The following is a 13424-nucleotide window of genomic DNA, read 5'->3' as shown; positions in this document are numbered from 1 at the left end:
GGAGAACCAGCCAGCTGCCTCAAGGAGCCCAGGTTGGCAGCGGCATGAGGAGGGGACCTGCGGGTTGCTTTGCTGGGGGCAATTCATGACAAACGCATGGTCAAGAAGATGCTACAGTTAGAAAACAAAGCTGACATCCTGTAAAGGCCTCACAGAGAAAGAGCCCAGATTTACTAGAAGGGATGGTATTGGTGGTGATCCAGACTTTAGCACAGCTGGAAAAGAAGACTGAGAAGGAGCCTGTTCCTGATGTGCAGAGAGCAGGACCAGCTGTAGCAGAAGGCCCATTAGCAGAGGCACGAGATAGATGCTCCTCCCTTAGAGCTGAGAGTTGACGGAGGTCCTTGATGCCCATTTGGAGGCGCCGCACCCCTTCATGGCTGTTGCCAGGTGATTCCCTGAGTGGTACTGGATGCTGGCCATGGTCCTGACACTAGCAGAGCTGCCCATGAGCACTATCCACTGGCTTCTCCAGCCCCAGCAGGCTGAGCTGACAAGCACCCACCTCCTGCACAGAGGTGGGCCTTGGTGATGCTTAGGAGGACAGGCAGGTGCTGGCCTTGCTGAGTGAGCTCAGGGACATGACCATGCAGAAGGACCACGAGCTCCAGAGGAACTTTGTAACCACACCTTCTTTCTTTTTTTTTTTTTTTTTTTTGTGTGGTACTGGGAATCGAACTCAGGACCTTGCACTTGCCAGGCAGGCACTTGTGCCACTGAGCTATATCCCCGGCCCAAAAGGGTGTATTTGTCTTCCTTTTTTTTCCTGTTTGTTTGTTTTTTTCCGGTACCGGGAATGCTTGCCAGGTAGGTGCTGTGCTGCTGAGCTAAATCCCCAGCCCCTAAGAGGAACTTTGCACAGGTGCTGGAGCTGAGAAGGCATAGGGCGCCAAGGCCACCCATCACTGGTACTTCAGTCCCAATCGAGGTGCAGCGGGGAACCTGGGGGACAGCGAGGCTTGGTCTCCTCTAGGGTCACTCAGGCACATGCCATGAGGCCCTGGCCTGTCCGGCCCTTCAAGGCCCCCTCTTCACCCATGGTGCTTCTCGCCTGGGGAGGGCTTTGTGTGTGACAAGGGGAACACTGGAGCACTTTACCACGCTTAGCAGTATGGCTGTTTTAGTCTCTCATTTGACAAAGAAAAAAAACGATAATGAATGAAGAAAGTTATATTTATGAATAAAGACTTTACATAAAGTATTTTATTCTATTAGGTTATTAATATATGAGGGATTTTGGCATATAAAATCACCCATGGAACATAAAGTTTTCTGTTAACAAACAAATAAATGATTCTATTTTTTTGTTTTGAGACAAGGTCTCACTCTGCAGTTCAGGCTGGCCTTGAGCTCACTTTGTAGCCTAGGCTGGTCTTGAACTTGCAACGATCTTCCTGCCTCAGCCTCCCGAGTGCTGTGAATAAATGATTCTACACAGTTGTTAGAACCAGTGTAATAGAAAACAGCACTAATTTCTTTTTAAAAAAATAAGTATGCAAGTAAATAAGTCTAAAATCTGTACCATTTTAAAATACTGAGAAGTGGGTTATTACTTAGATAAATTACCACTTTTAATATTAATGTTTTATTTTAGGGATTTGGAAGTAATGATCTTTTGTTTTCAAAAAACAAATGCCATATCTCCTGTTCTCTTAAATGACCAGTGGAGACCACAAAGCACTTTAATTTACTGTATGGGAAAACAGTGACACTCAAGGCTTAGTGATGAGGTCGGTGGTATTGGCCCTTATTCTCAAAGACCCTGATGTCTGTGCTAGTTGTGTTTGTTTAGTAACCTTTTAACTTGGAAGTAATTTTAGATTTACTGAAAAACTGCAAGGAGTTTATATTTATCTCTTACTCAGTTTCTTTAATGTTAACGTCTTACATTACATTGTAAATTTATTAAAACTAAAAATAGTAATTGGTCAATATTGGCAATTCCAGACTTTACTTGATTTCACCAATATTTATTCTTACAACCTTTTTCTGTTTTAGAATCCAGTCCAACATACCACATTATATTTCATGATCCTATCTTTAGTCTCTTCTAATCTGGTTATTTGTTTTTGTTTTTTATTGCCCAAAGTGTTGTGAGGTATTTTATAGAATGTTCCTCAGTTTGAACTTTTTCCCCTCTTGTGATTATCCTGGAATTACAGGTTTTATGGAATGTTGCTTAGTTTTTTGTGTATCCCCCCTTCTCCGTGGTTGTCCTGGGAGTATAGGATTGAGGGGTGAATACCACAGATGTGAAATGTCTTCATTAAAAGTTGAGGGTATGTGATAGAAACAGTCAAGTTCAACGTGATCATTTGTTTAAGGTAGGGAGTGTTTGTCAGGTTTCTCTGCAGTACAATTACTACCTTTTCATTTCCCTCTTCTGTTCTCTGTATATGAGTCATTAAAGTTCAGCCCACACTTTGTAGCGGGAAATATCTACATATATTATTTGAGTTGGTGTCTAAGAAAGACTTTTTCCTATTTCCTAGTTATTGAATCATTTATTTATTCATATATATTGATTGTATATAGATATATACAATGTGTCCTGTGTATGTATTTTGTGCTTTGCAAAGTAATCCAGTCCCACAATACTTTGTTGCTTAAATTTTTCTAGCTTTAGCCATTAAGGGGATTTCCACTTTGATTTTTGCATCCTCTTTACATGCCATTCTTTTGATTTTTAGTACTTACTTGATGTCTGTAAGATATTCCAGTCTCATTTTGTATTTCACTGCCCTGTCTGTAGAATGTACCATTTCTCCTAGGCGTCTTGCTTTCTTTTATTGGGAAATGTTATTTAAAAACTAAGATTCGAGCACTGGCTCAAATAGCACTGGCTACTTGTTGTCATTGCTTCTAACTCCTAACAGTGAAAAGCTATTCATTTATATGAATTAATTTATTTGTCAGTCTGTATATTAAAAATGAGTTTCTACTTATTTCTTCAACTCTTATTCCCTTACTTATTTATGACTTCCTCAATCCCGAGAAACCTTGTTCTCATACACCATCACCATTTGTGTGTTCATTTGTTCAACTCACTGTGTATGTGAAGCAGGCTTAGAGTTATTAACCCCTACCTTTGTGTGAAGCAAATTTGCCAGCTGGACTACAGCTTATGTATAGTTTCTTTGTATCTTTAGCCTTACAGTTTTGTTTTTCCAAAGTTCAGTAACTTTGGAAAGATACTAAACTTTACAGCTGATCCCTGTCCTTTGAGGCTTTTTTACTTTGTAGTACAGTTGATTTCGTTTGTCATTATTTGTATTCATCCTGGAATATCCTGACATACTACATAAAATTTTTGTTTGTTTAGCTTACATTCATTTAAATTCAATTTTAAAATGATTTTCGTCTTTGAATACAGTCTTTATTTACATATAAAGTCTGTTTATGTACAAACATTGTGTGTCATTTCTTTGAGATGTCTTAGTGTCTACTTGTAGCCATCTATCTCTTTTCCCCTTCTGAGCTGTTCTTTCATCTATTTGGTTTTTGGAGAACAAATTTATTATAGTTAAATGAATAAGTCTCAAATTGAATTCTTAGAAACTTTCTCTGGAGTAATATGTGTGAGTTTCCCATGGAGGTGTAGGCACTGATATTGTTAATATAGATGCTTTTCTTTTTTGGTTCTTGTTTGTGGTTTTATTGGGCCAAAATTTGAAGTTTGAGTACAAGATTGATAGATATCACAATATTTTAGAAAATTATGCCAAATGTGGCAAGAAAGAACATCTGCTTGGTGATTATTTTTAACATCCTGGAAAGTAGCTTTTACACCACAAGTAAGTTGGTATGTTGTACAATTATAAGGCAGAGAGATAGGTTTAGGTTACTTTAAGTAATGAAGATTTATTATGGGAAAGTAAGTGACACAGAGATACCAAGTGCTGCATACCAAGGCGTCAGAAAGAGAGTATGGTTGAAATGAGCAGCCATTTAGGAAACCAGGCTGTTCGAACTCCCTTTTACTCCGATGGTTTTCAGATGTGTTAAGAGTACTCTGTGGAGCTCTACACCAGATATGTCAAATTTAAACTTCTCTAGGAATAGCGATTTAGGGCTTGTGTATTTTTTTCTGAAGCTCTATACATGAGTCTCATGAATACTTTTACGCTAGTGCTTTGATGTTAGGTGATGAGAGGTATGCTGCTTCTCAGTGCTGTTGACTTTAAAACTGTGTGAGGGAGATAAATGGGATGGGAAAGTCAGACACTGAGTTATTAGTATATCTTGTCACCATTTCTGTTAGTGAAGAACATTTTGGTTATTGAGGCTACTTACTGGCTGCTGGCCAGCCAATGAATTGGCTCTGCTTATGTTCAGTCATTCATTTTGCCTTATATTATAGTACTAGTTGCTTCTGCTTCTCTCCTTTCCCTCCCTCTCCCCCTTCCTCACTTCTCCCTTAGCCTCCCTCACACTCCTTCTCTCCCTCTCTCCTGTCCCTTACCCTCCTTCCCTTTCTCCCTCTCCCTCTCTTTTCCCTCCTTCCTCTGTCCTCCTTTAGGGCATTGAAGCAGGGCCTCACATGAGCCAGGGAAGGGCTTTACCGTTGAGCTACAACCCCAGTCTTTGCCTCTGCATTTGGCTAGGTGTAAGAAATAAGACAAACGGTCCATTTTCATTTAGCTTTAAGTTTGGATGGAAATTTACTGACTGATCCATAGACAGTTAAGGCAGATTATTTCCAGAAGAGAGCTTAACCACAGTGACCTACACCCAGAACAAGATGTTAGAACTAGATAATTGATAAGCAGCATTCCACAATCAAAAGAATGCACAAGAAGGGTGGGTTTACTGAATAACCAAGGAGACTTTATTTTAGTTGAGAAGATTGTACTCTTCTCTGAGACAGTGAGAAAAGGGGGAAGGGACCTTGTGGACCCTAGTAAAAGCAAAAGCCATTGCTTGTTTGAATCAGGTGTGTCTGCCTCTAGACAGACACCATTTCTGTAGAATTACCATTAAAGTTTTGCTTCCACTGTACTTTTGTCTCTGAGTCCATACTTTTGGGGTCTGGACAGTGGGCTTCTCCCACACTATGGTCCACCAGTAATGCAGAAGTGACTAAGGAAGTAATTACAATAGATAGGGATCAGAAGTGGCACTTTTGTGGCATAAAAATTAAAATCTCAAATGCTGTGTAGTTCTCTGGGGAAAAAATTTCCATTTAGCGGGAATAAGTAGCTAAAGTATAGTTAAGAATTTTGGAGAGACTGGGCTATAACTCAGCAGCACAAGCATCTCCCTGGCAAGTGCAAGATCCTGCGTTTGATTCTGGGTACCAAAAAAGAATATTATGTTGGCTACTCTGGATCTTTTATACCGGGCGTGGTAGCACAGGAGGATCGTTGTGAGTTCAAGACCAACCTGGGCAACAAAGTGAGCTCAAGGCCAGCCTGAACTGCAGAGCAAGACCCTGTCTCAAAAAGGCAAAAAAAAAAAAAAAAGAAAAAAAAGAATGTTGGAGGGGGCTAAAATTACATTATATAGAATCTGGTCAGGCTGGTAAAATAGCTTGGTGTTTACTCTAATTATAGTGGGAACCTATATGAAATGGCACAGAGGATTCAAATGAAGAATAGAATTTAGTGCACATATTAAAAATGCTTACAAGGAAACAAATGTCGAATGAAGAGCCTTGATGTAAAAATTTAAAAAAATGCTGGGCATGGTGGTGCATACCTGTAATCCCAGCACTCTGGTGGGAGGAGGATGAGGGCAGCCTGGGCTACGTAATGAGTTCAAAGTTAGTCTGCACTACAAAGTAAGACCTTGTCTCAAAAAACAAAAACCAACAACCAAACACCATCAAAAAAGTTATTGAAATATTTAAAAATTATGTTAGTGACTTTTGACATTAATATCTTCTAACCATCAATTTCCTTTTTTTTTGAAACAGGGTCTCACTATGTAATAGTTCATACTGGCCTGAACTCACTAGTTCAGATTGGGCACAAACTCATGGTAATCCTCTTGCCTCAGCCTTCTCCGGCCTCAGCCTCCCAAATTCTGGGATTATAGGCATGTGCCACTGTGCCCAGCTCTCCCATTCTTTTAATATTTAAAAGTTGTTTTGGGGCTGGGGATATAGCTTAGTGGTAAGAGTGCATATTAAATTAGAGACCCTGGCCACCATATAAACAAACAAAAACCTCTGGTATTAAGACAGTTTTTTTCTTTCTTTTTTTTTTTTCTTCAGTGTGGGCATTGAGACCAGGAGCTTACTCATGCTGGGTGAATGCTGTACCATGGAGCTACATTCTTAGCCTTTTGTATTTATTTATTTATGAAACAGGGGACTGGGAATATAGCTCAGTGGCACAAGGGCCTGCCTGGCAAGTTCAAGGTCCTAAGTTCAATTCCTGGTACCAAATAAAGTAAAATAAAATGAAATAAAATCAATTTATTTATGAAACAGGGACTCCCTAAGTTCCCTGGAACTGGCCTTGAACTTGCAGTCTTCCTGCCTTAGCATCCTGAATAGCTGGGGTTTCAGGTGTGTGCCACTGTACCCAGCTAAGACAGTATCTGTTTTGGACTCAAGATACAATTCCCCAGTTTGACCGTCAAGTGGTTGTTTCCTGTTATCAATTAATCAGGAAATATTTACTAAGTACATAGTAGTATTTCACTAAGAATTTGGAAAAGTATGAAATAACTACACTGAGCCCTCCAAAGTTCAGATGAGCCAACAGTTGGAAGTTTATTTCCCATTCCTCTTTCAATTTTTTTTTTTTTTTTTGTCATTTTAAGACAGGGTCTTGCTATGCAGTTCAGCCTGACCTTGAGCTCACTTTGTAGCCCAGGCTGGTCTTGAACTCGCAGTGATTGTCCTGCCTCAACCTGCTGAATGCTGGGATTACAGGTGTGCACCACCACACCCAGCCTCATCTTTCAGTTGTGAGTTGGCTGGCAGTCATCAGCTACAGCAGTGATGTGGCATTCCAGTCCCACAGTGTTTTACCTTGCTCTTTGTTTCTGAAATTCAGGCTCAGTTTTTTAAGAGTTTACTGCTCAAATTGATGTTTAACACAAATTTCAAGGTCCATCTATGTTGTAGTATGTAGTGTTACTTCATTCTTTTTTATAACTCTTATATTTAGGTTGTTGATCTGTTTTGAATTTTCCTTAATATGGTATATACTGAAACTTCATTTTTTTTGCTTGTGGGTATTTACTTGTTTCAGCAGTATTTGTAAGAGACTTATCCTTTGTTCATTGAGTGTTGAAATCAACTCGCCATAGATATTTATCTTGAATTCTCAGTTCTATTTCATTAGTCTGTCCTCTATCTATACTACACTGTTTCAATTAGTGCTCTTGAATATTTTAAAGTTGGAAAGTATGAGTCCACTACCTTTGTTCTTTTTGAAGATTTATTCAGGCGCCCTTGCCATGTCATAGGCATTTGAGGACCAAATTTGAGCATTGGCTCATTCATAGCTACAGAATAGGCTGTTGGAATTTTATTGTATTTTTTAGCTAGGCTAGTGTTAGAATGCATGGCACTGCACATTGAACTACATTCCTTGCACAGCTGTTTGGATTTCAGCACGGTTTGCATTGGATCTGTATCACTTTGAGAAGTATTGCTGTTTTAGCAATAGTAAGTCTTTCAGTTGATAATCTTATTTGTTTAGGTCGTTATTTCAACACCTCCTTGTGGTTGTTCCTGTGTAAGTCTTTTATCTCCTTGGTTAAATTTATTGCGAAGTGTTATAATATTTTGATTTCATCATAACTGGAATTTTCTCTTCAATTTCTTTTGGATTGTTTTTGCTAATAGAGATAAAACTTTTTTCTGTTATATCTTGTATCCTACACCATTGCTGGATTTGTTTCTTAGCTTTAAAGGCTTTATGTGGATTTCGTTAGGGTTTTAAAAAATTTATTTTATCCATAAGATGTCACCTGCAAGTAGAGATAGTTTTATGTGTCTTCCTCCCTACTTGTGTGGTTTTTTTTTTTTTTTTTTTTTTTTCCCTTGACTAACTTCTGTTGAATGAAGTGGTTAAAAAAAATGTGATTACTCTTATGTTATTTCTGATTTTAGGGGCAATAGTTTCAGTCATCAGTATTTTTTTGTTTATTTGTTATTTTGAGACGGGGCCTCACTGTGTAGTTCAGGCCAGCCTTAAACTCACTGTGTAGCCCATGCTGGCCTTGATCTCATGGCGGTCCTCCTGCCTCGGACTCCCAAGTGCTGGGATTACAGGCTTCTCCTTCCCAATTGAAAAATCTCTTATTTTTGCTTTTTTCTTCCATTCTCTTGTTAAAAATCCCTTTTATCTTCCTTCCCTTCCCCCTCCTCCATCTCTTGTTCCCCTTTCCATTTGAAAAAGATCTCCTTGCTTCCTATTATCTTTTATTTTGTTCTTTATTTATATTTTGTGTTTCTCACATAAGAGAAACCATGTGATATTTAAGCTTGTGTGTGTATATGTTTCAGTTAACACTGGTCCCAAGGTGCATCTGTTTACCTACAAATGATTCAGATTTATCCATTTTTGTATCGGAGTGGTATTCCATTGTGTATCAATACCACATTTTCCTTACCCATTCATCTGTTGATGGGCGCATATAGGGTGTTTCCAAGATTTAGCTACAGATAGTCCTCATTTAATGACTTATCTGTTTAAAGACTGTTTAGACTCATAACTAAGGCATGCTGTTTGGATTTGCCACCTGCCACTCAGACTCGATCTGCATTCATACTTACTACTCAGAAACATCAGCGGCATTGTGGCCATGTAGTAGCTTCTGCAGTAGGATACTGTAATTTTTGCTGATTTTACTGTACAGTAAAGTAGGTTTTTTTTTTGTCTTTTTCAGAGTTTCACTATGCAGTTCAGGCTGGCCTGGAACTCACTTTGTAGCCCAAGCTGGCCGCGAACTCACAGTGATCCTTCTGCCTCAGCCTCCTGCAATACTGTAGTTTTATATTCTGTTATACATTACAGTACTGCATGTAAGAGTTATGCAAATAAAAGCAAAATCATCAAGTTAGAGTTCCCTCTGGCCATTTTTTGTTCTTAATATTGTTATGTACACGCTATAAAGAGTTCTTCAGTTAGTAACTAATTAATTTAGTGATCTAGTTTTAGGACTGTAAGTCATTAAACGAGGACTATCTGTATTATAAATTGTGCTGATATAAACATGATGTGTCAGTCAATCCTCAATAGAGAAACAGATTTAATGTATGATGTATAAATATGTAAGGATTTTTTTTTTGGAGACAAGGTCTTGCTATATAGTTCAGGCTGGTCTTAAACTCACTATATAGCCCAGGATGGCCTGAAACTCATGGAGATCCTCCTGCTTCAGCCTGTTGAGTCCTGTGATTACAGGTGTGTGCCACCATGCCTGGCTAAACTAATTTTTATAGATGAGGAAACAAACTCAAGAGTTTTGTTTAGGTCACACCCCCAAGCTACTTTATTTTGACCTTTTTTTCCATTTGTTTCCTTCACACTTATCATGCTGTGATTTGTAAAATTCTTTCCAGCTCTTAAGATTCTGTAATTGTGCAGAAGTGGAAAGCATAGTATAATGAACCCTCATTTACCTGTCAGTGGACTCCACCATTATTATCCTGTGGCCAGACTACAAACTATGTTTTAAAGATTTAAAACAAGCAAGGCGTGGTGGTACATGCCTATAATCCCTGCACTCAGGTTGAATGGCGGATTGCCATGAGTTCAAGGCCAGCTTGGGTTACATAGCTAGTTCAAGGGCAGACTGCATTACATGGTGAGGCCCTGCCTCAAAAACACCCACAAAAAACAAAAAAACAAAGATTTAAAACATAACCGTGATAATATTGTCAATATAAGAACAGTAATTCCTTTAAATGTGCTCTTTGATCATATTTTCGTGGTTATCATAATTTCTTTTAAAGCTCTTGGGATTCATATAAAGTGCCCTAAATTGTAATTTGTTGAACATTTTTAAGTTTTTTATGTCTGCATATCACCTCCATCTCACTTTATTTTTAACTTTTTATTTTTTAAATTGTTACATATGCACCCTATTTACTATTTACATTCCTTGCGTGGAGTTCGTCTATGTATATACCACATCTTAATTCCTTTTTAAAATTCCCTTTCCTTCTCCTTCCTCCCCCTCCACTCTTCATCTCTCAGTTGAGAAAGATATCTCCTACTTCCTATTATCTTTTATTTTGCTCTTTATGTTTAGCTTTTTATTTGTAGTTCTTTTATATGAGAAAGCATTCAGTAGTTAAGCTTGCATGTTTGATTTATTTCACATAACATTATTGTCTCAAGATGCATCCATTTTCTTACAAATGACTGAAATTTATCCTTCTTTATGCCAGAGTAGTCCTCTGTTGTGTATAAATACATCATTTTCTTTGTCCATTCATCTTTTGATGGACATACAGGATGTTTCCAAGGTTTTTTTTTTTTTTTTTTTTGAGACAGGGTCTTGCTATGTAGTTGAGGCTGGCCTTGAACTCACTATGTAGCCAGGTTGACCTCAAACTCATGGCAGTCTACTGCCTCAGCCTCCTAAGTGCTGGAACTACAGGTGTGCATCTCCATGCCTGACTGTCCAAGATTTAGCTAACATGAGTTGTGTTGCTATAAACAGTATGCATGTATCACTGCAGTAGGAGGTTTTTAACTCTTTTGGTAAGAGACGTAGAAAGGGAATAATTGGGTCAAATGTTATTTCTAGTTTTCATCTTTTGAGGAATCTCCACACTGACTTCCATAGTGGTTGTACTAGTTTACATTACCATCAACGATATAGAAGGGTACCTTTTTCTCTTTACAGCCTCACCAAAATTGGTTCATAAAATTAACTGACATATCTGGTATAAGATGTTTAGGGCTCATTTTGTACAGTTCCTGTGCCACATTTGGGACTCAGCATTTTTCAGTGGAACTCTGACCTTAAATGAATTCTTAGAAATATTTTTGTCATTTAATAAATGCCCTCTGATGATTCTTTTGATGATCAAAACATTCTGAGGTTAGTAATTTTTAAAGCTATTCTTCAGAGTGATTGTTTCTGGAGTTTTGTTAGGAAAGGTAATTTCCCCTTCCTTCCTTCCTTTCTTCTTTTTTTTTTTTATACTGGGAATTGAACTCAGGGCTGCATGCTTGCCAGGCAGGTGCTGTGCCACTGAGCTATATCCCCAGCAGGAAAGGTAATTTCTTAAGAGTCATTAAATTGTCTTTTTTTTTTTTATCAGTGTCTCTGTCCTTCCTTCCTTCCTTCCTTCCTTCCTTCCTTCCTTCCTTCCTTCCTTCCTTCCTTCCTTCCTTCCTTTTTTGTACTGGGAATTGAACTCAGTACCTTGCACTTGCCAGGCAGGCGCTGTGCCACTGAGCTCTATCCCTGGCCCTTAAATTGTCCTATGTTTCATGTAGTTTTATCTTTTTTCACCTTGGGAAGAAGGTTGTTAGTGGCCCCATTGACATGTTGATGTTTCTTTGTTTCTTTCCTTTCCTTTTTTTTTTTGAAACAGGGTCTTGGTAAGTCATTCAGGCTGGCCTAGAATTTACAGTGATGTTCCTGCCTCAGCTTCCTGAGTGCTGGGATTACAGGTGTGTGCCACCATTCCCAACTTAGTTTCTGATAAAATTTGAGAGAAATACAAAATGAAAGCTGATGGTACAGGCATATCTAGTAAAATGCTTATATATGTTTATAGTTTTTAAGCATAAACACAAATAATTCTACCTCTTAGCATATTACAGTAAGCTAGAATTACTGCTATGATTGAGTTTACCATCTTGAATTTCACAGGAAAGGAAACGGAGACTCAGTTATGATTAGTAGGAAAGCTAGATTGGCGCCTGAGTCACTTGCCTTTTAGATTAGGGTGATGCAGTGGGAGAATCCCAGTTTCAAATCAGACCAATATGGTTCAGACTCTTGGCATTGTCATTTATTAGCTTTATTCCCTTGAGGAAACTTTGTATTTCTTTTTTTTTTTTTTTTGGTTTTGGTTTTTCTCCGGTACCAGGAACCGAACTCACGACCTTGCGCTTGCCAGGCAGGCACTTTGCTGCTGAGCTAAATCCCCAGCCCCTGTATTTCTATTTACTTGTAAGCTACAGATGATGTCATAAGGTTACTACGAGTTAGCCAAGATTGTGTATGTGTGTGTGTATGAGAGAGAGAGAGAGTGAGCAAGAGAGAGATGTATGCTAAGCACATGTTCTACTATTGAGCTACAACCTGAGCCCCATAAAACTTTAAAAGAAGCCATTAGTGTGACTGACACATTCTAGGTATACTATACATTTTGAGTTTTTTTGTCTTCTCACTTTGCAGTCTTTTCTAGCACATTGTCGCCACTTTTTTTAAAATCAAACATTGGGTATACATAAATTAGCTGAAAATGGTATGCTTTTGTTGTAGTGGCTACCTTTTATGTAGTTTTTACTTAGACTTTATCCTTAATAGAATAAAAAAATTGGTACTTCTTTGAATTTTTCTGCACTACAGTTATTGAAGTTTAAATTGAGATATTACTTCGCTTTTCATCCTGAAGTTCTTCATGCAAAATAATTTTTGCTATTCCATTTTATTGTAATTATTGAACATTGAACATAAATTTAACATATATGTATGCATATGTGTATCTATGTATGTATTTATACTGTGCCTGGTTTTGTTGATGTGCAGGGCATTGTAAATGCGAGGCAAGTGATCTACCTCTGAACTATATCCCCAGCCCCACAAATATTCTAAATTATTTTGTGTGTCATAATGATGCAGTGTACTCATGTTCATACTTGTGTTCTGCTGCAGTAAACAGGTTTAGAAAGGCCAAAATTAATAGATGTTTAGAATGTGCTTTGATGTTCCTAGATGAAAGTTGTGCTTCCATACCAAATGCTAGTATTTTTAATTCCATTCTCCTTGTCTTTGTTTTTCTCTGTGTGTCTGTATCTGTTTCTTTTTCTTTCTCATGTTAGGGATTGAACCCAGGGCTTTGCTCATGGTTGGCAAGTGCTCTACCACTGGGCCTTCACTCTTCACTACCTGGACATCTTTATTTGTAGCCTTGTTATTTCTTATAACTTTCAGTTTATGTAATTTAAGTCTTCATCTTAGAGGAAACTTGTTTTTCTTAACATTGTCTTTGGTGTTGACACTATCATCCATCTAAGCCCCTATTTTATTTTTATGAATAAATGTGTTTATTTAGAGACAAGGCCTGGCTATGTTGCCCAGACTTCTCTCGAATTCCTGGGCCTCAGTGATCTTTGTGCCTCAGCTTGCCAGGTAACTGAGTATAGGTATCTAGCTATATTTTGTGTGTGTATTACTAGAGATTGAACCTGTACTGGGCAAATGCTCTACCACCAAGCTACATTCCCAGCTGTTTTTAAAAATGTTTTTGTGTGTGTGTTTATATATATATATAT

The sequence above is a fragment of the Chinchilla lanigera genome, unplaced genomic scaffold (genome assembly GCF_000276665.1).
Source record: "Chinchilla lanigera isolate Chin_1 unplaced genomic scaffold, ChiLan1.0 scaffold00040, whole genome shotgun sequence".
In the NCBI taxonomy this organism is placed as follows: domain Eukaryota; kingdom Metazoa; phylum Chordata; class Mammalia; order Rodentia; family Chinchillidae; genus Chinchilla; species Chinchilla lanigera.
Note: the sequence above shows the minus strand (reverse complement) of the source record.